Raw genomic sequence first — 12,362 nt, forward strand, 5'->3', positions numbered from 1 at the left:
CATTGATTAGCGTGTCGGGAGGGCATAATTGGTATATGTGTGATTTAAATGTTTAGATGCATGATTTTGTGGCATGTATGATTATATGGTTATATGGATATGTGAAATGCATTTTTATGAGTATTAAATATGCATGTGGGCCCTTGTTTAGCTTATATGGGCATATTTATAATTTTGGCCCGCTAAGGGCATAAATGTGATTATATGTGATAAATTGTTGAGACCACATTATTATGTGGATATATTTGCAGCATATGGCTTGAGGCAGTCCTAGTGAGCGGATTGGCGAAATAGTCATGGCAATGATTAATACCCGGCTCGGTGGAGCCTGGAGGTATTTTCGGGAATGTAGAGAATAATTTGGAAATTATTAGACATTGAATAAATAATTGATAATTAATTGGATGATGGGATTAATTGGTAAATAATAAGAACATTTGAGGAATTAGCGGGAACTGGAGGAGAAAGACCATTTTACCCCTAGGAACACTTGAGGAATTAGTAAACTTAGGAGGGTAAAATAGTCTTTTGCCTAGAAGCTAAGTGATATACTCAGAACTTAGGAAGAATGGAGAAAACTAGAAACTAAAGGAATTATCAGAATTCTCTCTTTCTCTATCACGGTTTACACTCTCACACTCTCTCTCAATTTGCTCTGAAGCTAGGAAGGAAAGGGCAGAAGCTTAGGCTTGGAATTGGAGTCTTAGAAAGAAAGCTATAAGGGCTTCAAGATGGGTGAATTAAAGCTCTAGAAACAGGGGGTTAGCTGAGACCTAAGCTCATATTTTGGAGGTTGAAGCCTGTGAGAAAGTCAGTCATAATTGAGGTAAAATTCTGAACTTTCATCTCTAAATTCTGTTAGGCTTGTGTTAGGAATTATGGTTGGCATGGGTGTGAGTTTGGTGATTAGCTTTGAGTATTATGATGAGTTGGTTTGGGTTCTTGGATGATGATTTATGGCTGATGAATTGGGATGCTGACTTTGGTTTAATTGCTAAGGTTTTGGTGATTAATGTGTGATTCACTCTTAATTTAGTTTTGATGTGGAATTGAGGATATTTGTTGGGGGAAATTCTGGGTTTAATCTTGGCGTTCTTGGCTGGGAAGAAGGAGGAGAAAACCCATATTTTCTGGGTTCGAAAGGGGCGTGCCGCGACCCAGCCCTGGGGCGCCGCGGCGTGTGTGGCCATTTTGGCCTGGGCGTGGCCTCTGACTTGGGGGCGCGCTGCGACCCACTGGGTCAAGTCATGGCCTGCCTCCCCTTTGTCTTGGGTGCTTGCTCTCTAACTTGGGGGCAAGTCGCGACCCGCCTAGGGATTTTAGCCTTAGAATTGTTTCTAGAATTGGCAAGGCTTGAGGGTTCGATTCTAGGCGCTCGAGACAATTTCTACTTCCCAGTTTAGTAGAAATTGAGGTCCCGGAGGCTGGTTTTTATCTCCTAAGTATTTATTTAGATTGGAAGTTGATGGATACCATTGGCCTTTGTGACTAGGTATATCGCCAAGGCTCGGGGCTGAGAATCATGCTCGTAACCATTTTATTTTTTCTCCGCTCGGAATTAAAGATAAGAAAGAGATTTCCTATATCTGAATACAAATGTTGTATGATTATGATATGCCATGTGAGCATGAATTAAACGGCCAAAGAGAGTCAGGGGTGATAATTTGTGCACAGGATGCGGCTCGGCCACTAAGAGCTGGGGTCAGCTAGATAAACACTAGACTCGGCCTAAGCGAGCCGGAGTCAGTGGGTTAAACATAGGGTGCGACCTAAGGATGTCAACCCTGAGTATTGTATGATGATTATGATAAACTGTTGAATATAAACATGTTTACTGTTGTTAATCTGATGCTTATAGCTTGTTGAATATTTGGACGAATGCTTGGTGATTCATTGACAGTCATCACTGATTATGTGCCAACTCTGGCTTGCTAAATATCTAGTTAACTGCGTTGTGAATTATTTGACTATCATAATTGATTATGCTATGTCGTTATGGTTTTCTTGTTGGGCCTTGACTCACATGTGCTACGTGGTGCAGGTAAAGGCAAGGGTAAGATGGATCAACCATGAGTTGGAGAGCTCTAGGGTCGGGGTGTACATTGTCAGCTGCTCGTCCGCCACGACCAATGGATTTGTACAGAGACAGAAAACCTAAAATGTGTGTTTTGCCATTATAGTGGCTTTTGGATTGTTTATGACTTTTGTAATTTTGTAAATTTGTCCTTTAAACCCTGTTTTCGGGATCCCATGCTCTAAACATTTATTTTAATGAAAATTATCTGTTTATGACCAAAATCTTTTAACCCTAACTTGTTTATGACTTTATCGGATCACATTTTTATTCAAATGACTTGATTACTGTACGCCCTGATTTTCCCACGGGCTGATTAACGAGCTGAGATACGGCCTAATCATGACTACCACGTGGACCTCCCCGAGACCGGGGCTGCCATCGTAAGGTCCTACCTCCTTAGCTCGAGGTAACCCAAGGGTTCGCCAAGATTGCTTAAAGAATGAGTCTGGACTCTGAGGGCCGCAGGTCGAGGTAATCATCCAGCTCGTGGTACGAACTGGATGTGAGGGCTATGACCTCTTATAAAGTCTACCACGCAAGGTAAACGTGCATATATCAGACATCACATGTCTGATATACCCCTGACTTCTTGGACACGCAGCAGGAACGTGCGTATCCAGACATCCACGACTGGTTTGGGCCGTGCGGCCCATTATCCCCTTATCTATTGATTTGACCACACTTATGTGACAGGTTTAGGAATTAATCATGAATGTCACAGAGTTGACATGATAGGTAAGAAGGTCACGGGATGTCCTTCTTACCAACTCCCAGGTGCCTTCTCCTATAAATATGGAGACCTTGGGAGTTAATAGAGGTTGGATTCTGGATTGTAAGAAATACCCTGTAATCAAATACCCAGTATATAGCAATAATACTAACTAGTGGAGTAGAAGGATTTTAACCTTTGAACCACTTAAAAAACGTATTCTGAGTCACCACTTCATTTTCTAAGTTCATTTATCTGTTTCGGTTCAACCTAAGCACTAATCCCTTTCTCTTCTTTTCTTAATTACTTGTTGGCGAAGAACCGCGTCAACAGTTTGGTGCTTTCATTGAGAGCAAGTTTGATTAGTGCTGTCGCAAACATCCAACTATGGTGGCTACTCAATCCAGGCACGGTAACGAGACAGAACAACATGATGGGCAGGAGGCTCATCATACTGCCACCCCTGGTGAACAAATTCCCGAAGTCCAACAGCGGCCCGGCAAGCAGCCGGCGGGCCAAGATGACACTGGAAGTTCGGCGCCCCGGCCACCTAATCCGAACCCATGTTATTACACTGCGGTGGAGATGGAGAATGCTCAGCTGAGGAGCCAGCTAGCAATAGCTAACCAGCAGATCAAGGATGTGCTGGCCCGACTACCCCCTCTCACAACCGACGCTAACGTCGGAGAGAGGCAAGGCGAGGCTCCTAAGTCTCGCCGGGGTAATCGGTCCAGGCATAGCCGCTCGGACAGACTTTCGACAGCCAATTCCACTTCCTCGTCGCACCGATGAGAGGCAGACTTCAGAGGAATGCCTAGAGCCGAACAATAGCAGTACATCCGTTCGGTCAGGACTTCCACTCCTAGCTCCCAACCAGCCTCGAGCACGCCCAGGGGAGCTCGAGGAAATTCCAGAAAGAGGTCCAGGGAGGGCTCGCAGCGTCAGCCCGTCCCCAACAGCCATCTTGCGCCTCGTCCAGACCGCCAGGCGCAGGACCCACAGGTTGGTAGGGCCAAAAGGCCCCCACCTAATTTGATCCGTCCTGACAGAACTAGGATCGCCTCTCCGGTCAGGCATCCTTCGTCTCCAATCAGGTATCCATCTCCTCCTCAGCCCGTCCGAGATATTCCAGCCTATGGAAGTAGCAGGAGGAACTCGCCATCAGCCGGACCTTCCCGACGTAGCAGGGCGCCAAGGGAAAGCCCACATCCTCAGCACCAAAGGCGAGCTCCGAGCCTCTTTAGCAGGAGCTACTGGACCGGCTGTCGCCGGAGTGACCTTTCTGGCGGAGACCTACGTCAGCATTTGAGCTCGGCACAAAGTCCACAAGCCACCCAGGGGGGCGACCTGCGAGATCGCCTTAACTCTCATAGAGGGGAGCCAGCAGGAGATAGCCATGCTCGCTCAGGGGGGGCCCTGTCCGAAGTACGTAATGGAGGGAATGCCCCAAATAACCTATCTCAAGATAGGAGGGGCAATAACCCACCAAATATGTACAATGGATCCAGAGCTGTTGAACAACCCCGAAATAACCAAGGACATCAGGACCAAACCCTCGAGCGCCTGGCCCAGATGGAGGAGCTGATGAGGAAGCTCCTGTCAGAAAAAGAAAAAGATGAATATGATTCGGGGGACGAGATGGAGCTCTTCGCCCCCAGCATAGCAGCAACGGCGTACCCACCTGGTTTCCGTATGCCGCACCTGTCTAAGTTCAATGGAGACGGAGACCCGTCGGATCATCTGGGGATGTTCAACACCCTGATGATGGCTCACAACATTGGCTGATTTCAACTCCTGGAAATCTTTCTCGGCTGATTTCAAAAGGGAATTTCGAGCCTCCCAGGCTGCCGGTGTTCAGGCTGACTCTCTGGCTAACGTGAGGCAGCAGCCCGGCGAAAAGCTGAAGGCCTACCTGAGCAGATTTGCGAACGTCGCTGCTCGGGCCAGAGACGCGGATGATAGCTCCAAGCTCATGGCCATGAGAACTGGAATCCTCGTCGGAGGGGATCTCTGGAAAGATATACAAAGAAAGGGAGTCAGCTCGGTTAACGAATTCCTCAACAGGGCCCAGGAATGGATCAACTTGGAGGAAGCCGAAGCCTCAGCTGCAGGAACCAGCCAGGTCCCTGATCAGCCCGCTGGAGTGGGGACGGAGGTCGTGGCAGCTAGCATGGCCAAAAGAAGAATAAGTCCGTGGACAAGTTCAAGCCCGTCTACGCGACTTATACAGAGCTCACCCAGTCTAGGGAGAATATCTTCCTAGCTAACTCTACTCGCCTCCCCTGGAAGAGGCCGGAGCCATTGAAGCACCAGAAGAGGAAGAGAGACACCTCCAAGTTTTGCTGTTTTCACAACGATGTTGGCCACAATACTGATGATTGTAGGCATTTGAAGGATGAGATCGAGAATCTCATCCGAGCCGGCCCCTTGGCTCAGTACGCGCGGAATAGGGTCCCAGCAAGTCGACCTGCTCCAGAAGTCCCGGCCAGTCAGCCCGGGTCTCGGGTAGATCAGGATGTCCCTCCTCCCATGATAGGAGGGGAGATATCCACCATCTCTGGAGGTCCGCATATGGCTGGCACAAGCAGGGGTGCCCACAAGAGGTACGTATACGAACTTAAGGCGCACAATGGAGTAGAGTTCGTCCCGAAACAGCGCCTGCCAAAGAAACAGCGATCGGGGAAGCAACCAATCATTTTTACAGAAGATGATGCGGGCCATGTCCAGTTCCCGCACAATGACCCTCTGGTCGTAGCAATTCAGCTCGCTAATTGGAGGGTTAGGAGGGTGCTGATTGACAATGGGAGCTCGGTGAACCTCCTATTCCGGTCCACATTAGAAAAGATGGGTTTGACTATCGCTGAGCTCAAGGCGACCTCCATGATGCTGTATGGTTTTTCGGGAGAAGGATCGGCGGCCATAGGGACGATCGAGCTAGTGATCACCCTGGGAGAAGGATCTCGGACAGTCTCCAAACTCCTCGAGTTCGTGGTCATCGACTGCTCCGCTGCATACAACGCAATTTTGGGACGACCTACGCTCATAGCTTTTGAGGCCGTCGCTTCCATTTGCCACCTCGCGATGAAATTCCCTACTTCCACGGAAATATGCACTGTCCATGGCGATCAGCTCGCTGCCAGGGAATGCTACAACATTTCCATGAAGGGAAAATCTAAACCCAGGCAGCTGGCAATGGCCATCCAAGGGGGTGAAGAGGAATCTCAGGAACCCTCAGCTGATCCTGAGATTGAAAAACCTCAAAACGCCGAAGGGGAAAATATCGTCTTAAGTGAGGATATTGACCCCCGAATAGGCGAGGACAGGTCCGAGCTCTAAGCTATTGAGGAGCTCGAGGAAGTAAACATTGATCCGCAGAATCCATCACGAATGGTCAAGCTCGGAAAAAACCTCTGCAGCGAGAGGAAGACGGAGCTGGTCAGATTTCTGCGGGATAACCTGGATGTGTTTGCGTGGTCACACGAGGACATGGTGGGAATCAGCCCGAGTGTCATTATGCACACACTTCATCTGGATAAAAGCGTTCCTGCAAAGTCCCAGAAGCAGAGACGCCTAGGAACAACCCGGGCTGAAGCCTTGGAGGAAGAGGTGGCCCAGCTCAAAAAATGCGGCTTTATCCGTGAAGCCAAGTTTCCAATATGGGTCGCCAACCCCGTGCTGGTCCCGAAGCCCAACGGGAAATGGCGGACCTGCATCGACTTTTTCCGACTTGAATAAAGCCTGCCCCAAGAATTGTTTTCCATTGCCAAGGATTGACCAATTGGTGGATGCCACGGCGGGGCATGAGCTCATGTCCTTTATGGACGCGAACTCAGGCTACAATCAGATCGCCATGAATCCGGCGGACCAAGAGCACACCAGTTTCATGACCCCGACTAACATTTATTGTTACAAGGTCATGCCCTTCGGGTTGAAGAACGTCGGGGCAACGTATCAAAGGTTGGTGAATAGAATGTTCGCAGACCAGATCGGAAAAAACATGGAAGTGTACGTCGATGACATGCTAGTCAAGTCAAAGACTGCCGATGACCATGTTTCCGACCTGGAAGAATGCTTCAAGATCCTACAGGAGTATGGCATGAGGCTAATTCTTGGGTTTCATCGTCAATACCCGAGGAATCGAGGCAAACCCCGACAAGATCAGATCGTTGCTCGAGCTTCCCTCACCCAGGTCGCGAAAAGATGTCCAAGGCTTGACAGGAAGAGTGGCAGCCCTTAATCGGTTTATTTCAAAGTCCACCGATAAGTGTTTGCCGTTCTACAACCTGCTTCGAGAAAATAAGAAGTTCGAATGGACAGAAGAATGCGAAAGCACTTTCCTCGACCTGAAGGCACATCTGGCTGAGCCACCCGTACTATCCAAACCAAAAGCAGGAGAGCCTCTTTTTCTCTACCTGGCTGTCACGGAGGATGCAGCCAGTGCCGTATTAGTCCGGGAAGAAGACCGGATTCAGAAGCCAGTCTACTACATCAGCAAGAGACTTCTCGGAGCTGAATCCCGGTACCCGTTGATGGAGAAATTGGCGTTCTGCCTAATCACGGCCTCGCGAAAGCTCAGGCCGTACTTCCAGTCCCACTCAGTACACGTCATGATCGATCAGCCTTTAAGGCAGGTTTTGCAAAAACCTGAAGCATTGGGACGCTTGTTAAAGTGGGCAATCGAGCTCAGCCAGTTCGAGATTCTATACACTCCGCGAACTGCTATAAAGAGTCAGGCCCTGGCCGATTTTGTAGCCGAGTGCACAGGATTCCGGGAGGATCCCGCAGAAGACTCACCCCAGGTCGCCTCGGCCCAGGCATCGTGGAGGATATTCGTGGACGGTTCATCCAACGAGAACGGCTCCGGAGCTGGAATCATTTTGATATCCCCTGAAGGACATAGATTCCACTCAGCGCTGAGGTTCGGATTCAAGGCCTCCAACAACGAGGCCGAATACGAAGCTTTGCTGACTGGGCTAAGGATAGCTCAGGAGCTGAAGGTGAGCTCCGTCCAGTGCTTTAGTGACTCCCAGCTCGTGGTAAACCAGGTTCTGGGCGAATATCAAGCACGGGGACCTAAGATGGCTGCCTATCTAGCAAAGGTAAAGGTTGAGCTGTCCGCGTTCGGGCAGGGCTCGATCGAGCAGATACCTCGGGAGCAGAACGCTAACGCAGACGCTCTCGCCAAGCTCGCCACCTCTGGTGAGACGGAAACCTTGGGGTTAGTTCCGGTAGAATTCTTGGAGAAACCAAGTATAGAGGAAGCCAGGACGGAGGTCGAGATGATCGACGCCAGGCCGACCTGGATGACTCCCATCCTTGAGTATCTCGTCGAGGGAAAGCTACCTGAAGGGCGTGATGACGCGCGGCGAGTTCTGTATCAAGCTCCCAGGTATACGATGGTAGACGGGGTGCTATACCAACGTGGGCACTCCCTACCTCTCCTACGATGTGTTCTTCCAGACGAAGCAAAGGCCATCCTGCAGGAGGTGCATGAGGGTTTTTGCGGAGATCACACTGGGGGGCAAAGCTTGGCCTTAAAGGTCCTGAGGCAAGGTTATTACTGGCCAACTCTGTCCAAAGACTCAATCTCATACGTGAAGAAGTGCGACAAATGCCAGCGATTCACTACAGTTGCATGAGCTCCCCCAGTCGAGCTGAAGATGATCTCTTCCCCATGGCCGTTTGTAGTTTGGGGGATCGACTTGGTTGGCGCCCTCCCTACTGGAAAGGGCGGGGTCCGTCACGCCGTGGTAGCCATCGATTACTTTACAAAGTGGGCTGAGGTAGAACCTCTGGCAATGATAACTTCCAAAAAAGTCCTTGACTTCGTGGTTAAGTACATTATCTGCCGATTCGGGCTGCCTAAGAAGATTGTCTCCGACAATGGGACTCAGTTCGACAGCGACCTGTTTACCGAATTTTGCGAAAGGTACGGAATTGTGAAAAGTTTCTCCTCCATGGCCTATCCTCAGGCGAACGACCAGGTCGAGGCTGTCAACAAGACTCTCAAGGCGAGCCTCAAGAAGAGACTAGATGAAGCGAAGGGGGTCTGGCCAGAACAGCTCCCCCAGGTCCTATGGGCATACCGGACCTCGCATCGGACTTCTACAAGTCATACTCCTTTTTCCTTGACCTTTGGGAGTGAGGCAGTCCTCCCTGTGGAGATTAAGGTGCTTTCGCATAGGGTCCAGTCATATGACCAGGATCACAACCACGAGCTTCTTTGCACCTCTTTAGGCTTGATTGATGAAAGGCGAGAAGATTCGCAGCTCTAGCTCGCACATTATCAACAGAAGATCACTCGCTATTTCAACTCAAAAGTCAAGAATCACGCCTTTAGCGTTGGCGACCTGGTCCTCAGGAGAGTTTTCTTGGCCAGTAAGGACCCCAAAGATGGAGTCTTGGGACCGAACTGGGAAGGACCATATCAAGTCATCAAGGTCATTAAGGAGGGGACTTATAAGTTAGCTCGTCTTGATGGAGGGGCAGTCCCACGGACCTGGAATGCCATCCATTTGAAGAGATACTATCAATGATTCACTTGTAAGGCCTGAAAGGCCATTTTTTATGTATTAAGCAATGAGAATCAACTTTTTGTTTATATTTGTGCATGTTTTCAAGTGTAATCTAAAGTAACCATGAAAGACCCTTTCCCAGTTACTTGGGGGCATATGGTACCTGGATATAACCAAGTCGCCTTAATGACTTAGATGTTGATTCATATCGATTGATCGTTGTTTTTCTTAAAAAACGTGAGATATTGGTAAGAATTAACGCGAACTAAGTCCTATCCTGGGTTTAACTAGGTCATAAAACTTAGAAGTTGATTTAAATCTATTGATCGTTGTTCTTCCTAAAGAGCTCGAGATATTGATAAAAATTAACACGAACTAAGTTTTCAAATTAAGTTCTTGGATATAACCAGGTCATAAAACTTAGAAGTTGATTTAAATCTATTGATCATTGTTCTTCCTAAAGAGCTCGAGATATTGATAAAAATTAACACGAACTAAGTTTTCAAATTAAGTTCCTGGATATAACCAGGTCATAAAACTTAGAAGTTGATTTAAATCTATTGCTCGTTGTTCTTCCTAAAGAGCTCGAGATATTGATAAAAATTAACACGAACTAAGTTTTCAAATTAAGTTCCTGGATATAACCAGGTCATAAAACTTAGAAGTTGATTTAAATCTATTAATCGTTGTTCTTCCTAAAGAGCTCGAGATATTGATAAAAATTAACACGAACTAAGTTTTCAAAATAAGTTCCTGGATATAACCAGGTCATAAAACTTAGAAGTTAATTTAAATATATCTATCGTTGTTCTTCCTAAAGAGCTCGAGATATAGATAAAGATTAACGCAAACTAAGTATTTCAAAATAGTAGCTAAAATGCGTAGAGGCAAAGGGCAGTAAATCAATTAAAAATAAAGTTGATAGTTAAATTGTCTCGAGGTGTAAGCACCTCATGCAGAAGTTACACAAATTTTTTTTAAAAAAAATATTCAAGAAAAGGGCTTAAAAATGAAGGCCCTAAGCTCCGCCAGTTGGCCCCTTGGAGGTCGCCGTCTCGCCCTGCTCAGCTGCGCCGGACCCTTCCCCAGCCTCGGAAGGCGCTTCTTTATCGAGGCGAGCTTTGAACTTCTCTAGCAAGGGCTCCCAGACGGCCGCTGCCAGGAAGGAGAAGTCGGCGTCCTGGTTATAGGCCCAGCAATGGTAGAACATGTCTTCCATGGCGGCGTCTGAAGTTGCCCGCTCGGCCGCCAGGGCGGCCTTGGCCTCTGCCTTCGTGGTATCTAGGTCTTCCCGCGTAGTAGCGAGGGCAGTCTCGAGCTCTTGAAGCTTCGGGCGAGTCTCTTCCAGCTCGGCCTGCGAGGCCGCCAAGGCATCCTTAGCCGTCTGCAGAGAAGTCTGGTGGGTGGCCACGGCCGCCTGGTGCTCGCTCCTCATCTCCTCGAGCTGAGTTTTGGTCCTGGCGATGCTCCGGTGAAGGGCAACGGCGCTCTGCGAAAGCGGAGAGGCAATTGCCTTAGGGAAAAAGAAGGAAGAAAGAAAAAACAGGGCAATGTGTAATAATCAAAAACCATAAAAGGTTGAGGTTAGCTTACCGTTAGGGCCATGCCCAATGAAGACTCCAGCATGCCCACTGGGCTCCTGGTTTCGATGGCCCCGAGCTCCTTCTCATTGAACTTGTATATGTGGCTGACGGCGTAGTTCGCCGACTCATACACCGTTCCCCGGAAGGCCTCTGGAATCTTCTCCAGGTCCTGGGAATTGACTGGGATGCGCACCTCAGAAGGTACAATCGCCGAAGCCTCGAGCAACGCCCCTGCGTCCCGAACGAGGGCCGAAGCTCACGGAGGGGGTGGGGGCATGTTGCTTCCCCCTGCAGCAGGAGGAACAGTTCCTGCGACCTGGGCGGTTGGGGGCTGCTCTTTCTCCTTTGCAGGAGACTTAGTTGGGGTTCCAGCGGCTTTTTTAAATGTCCGGAGCTTCTTCATTTTTGGCCCAGAGGCCCCGGCTAAGGGGTTCCCCCCGGCGAACGCAGCTCGCAGACTCCCGTCGGGCTGAGATATCTCTTCTGTCAAAACAAAGACATGGTTAGTACAAGAATTAACAGCCATTCAAAAACAAAGGGGGAAACAGGAGAAATTCAAGTATGTATATGTACTAAAAGGGATCCTACCCCCCGAGCTAGAAGAAGAACCTATGGTTACGACCATTGGCCCCATAGCTCCTGCCGGAGAATCTAAGTCGATTATTTCCCAAGCTGGCGCAAGTTCTGGATCCGACTCTGGTTCCGGGCTAGATTCTTCTACATATTGCCTAAGTCCCGGAGCTACGGCACCCCTCCGGAGTGATGGCCATGACCGAAGATTGATCCCATACTCCTCAAATAAGATCGACCTAAAGGCTAGGGTGTTATCTACGACTACGGTACCCCTAGGTCGGCTATCTTGGTAATCCAGCACAAGCTGGTCGACACAGTGGAGCAGAGTTGTATCCAGGTCCGGATCTCTTCGGTGATGTTGGACGATCTGTCTGGGATTGAACCTAGCTAGCCCGGGGTTGGCAATGGCCCTATCTAAATTCCTAAACATGTAAGGGTTACCTTGGCCAGAAGGACCCGCGGCTGCTCCGGACCGGATCCTCTCCTCGCCCGTTCTCTGAGCGACCTCCAGCGCCCGCTTCCTGTTCCTCACGAGGGGAACCTCGTCGTCCTCGTCCTCCTCATCTTCGTCCCCCGCGACCTCCTCCACGGTGGTAGGTCTGGTGTCGCAAGCTAGGGGAAGCGCTCGGGGCCTCCTTAGGTTCAAAGTCTGATTTGGGAAAATCAGCTTGCAGGCCACCATCATCTCGTCTGTTACGAGCACGCGGTAATCCTTCTCACTGGGGGGCAAGCCCGCCAGTGTCTCGTATTGGGCCTCGAGGGTCACAGATTTCTCTGTCCTCGCGAAGATCGCTGCAGAATTAATCTAAGTCAGAAAGGGATACAGGAGGAGCTAAACGATACTTAACTTGAGAGCTAAGGTTGAAAAGCACTTACGAGGACGATTGAAGTAATGGAGCTCGCAG

Source organism: Humulus lupulus, chromosome 8, assembly GCF_963169125.1.
Source record: "Humulus lupulus chromosome 8, drHumLupu1.1, whole genome shotgun sequence".
NCBI classification, from domain to species: Eukaryota; Viridiplantae; Streptophyta; class Magnoliopsida; order Rosales; family Cannabaceae; genus Humulus; species Humulus lupulus.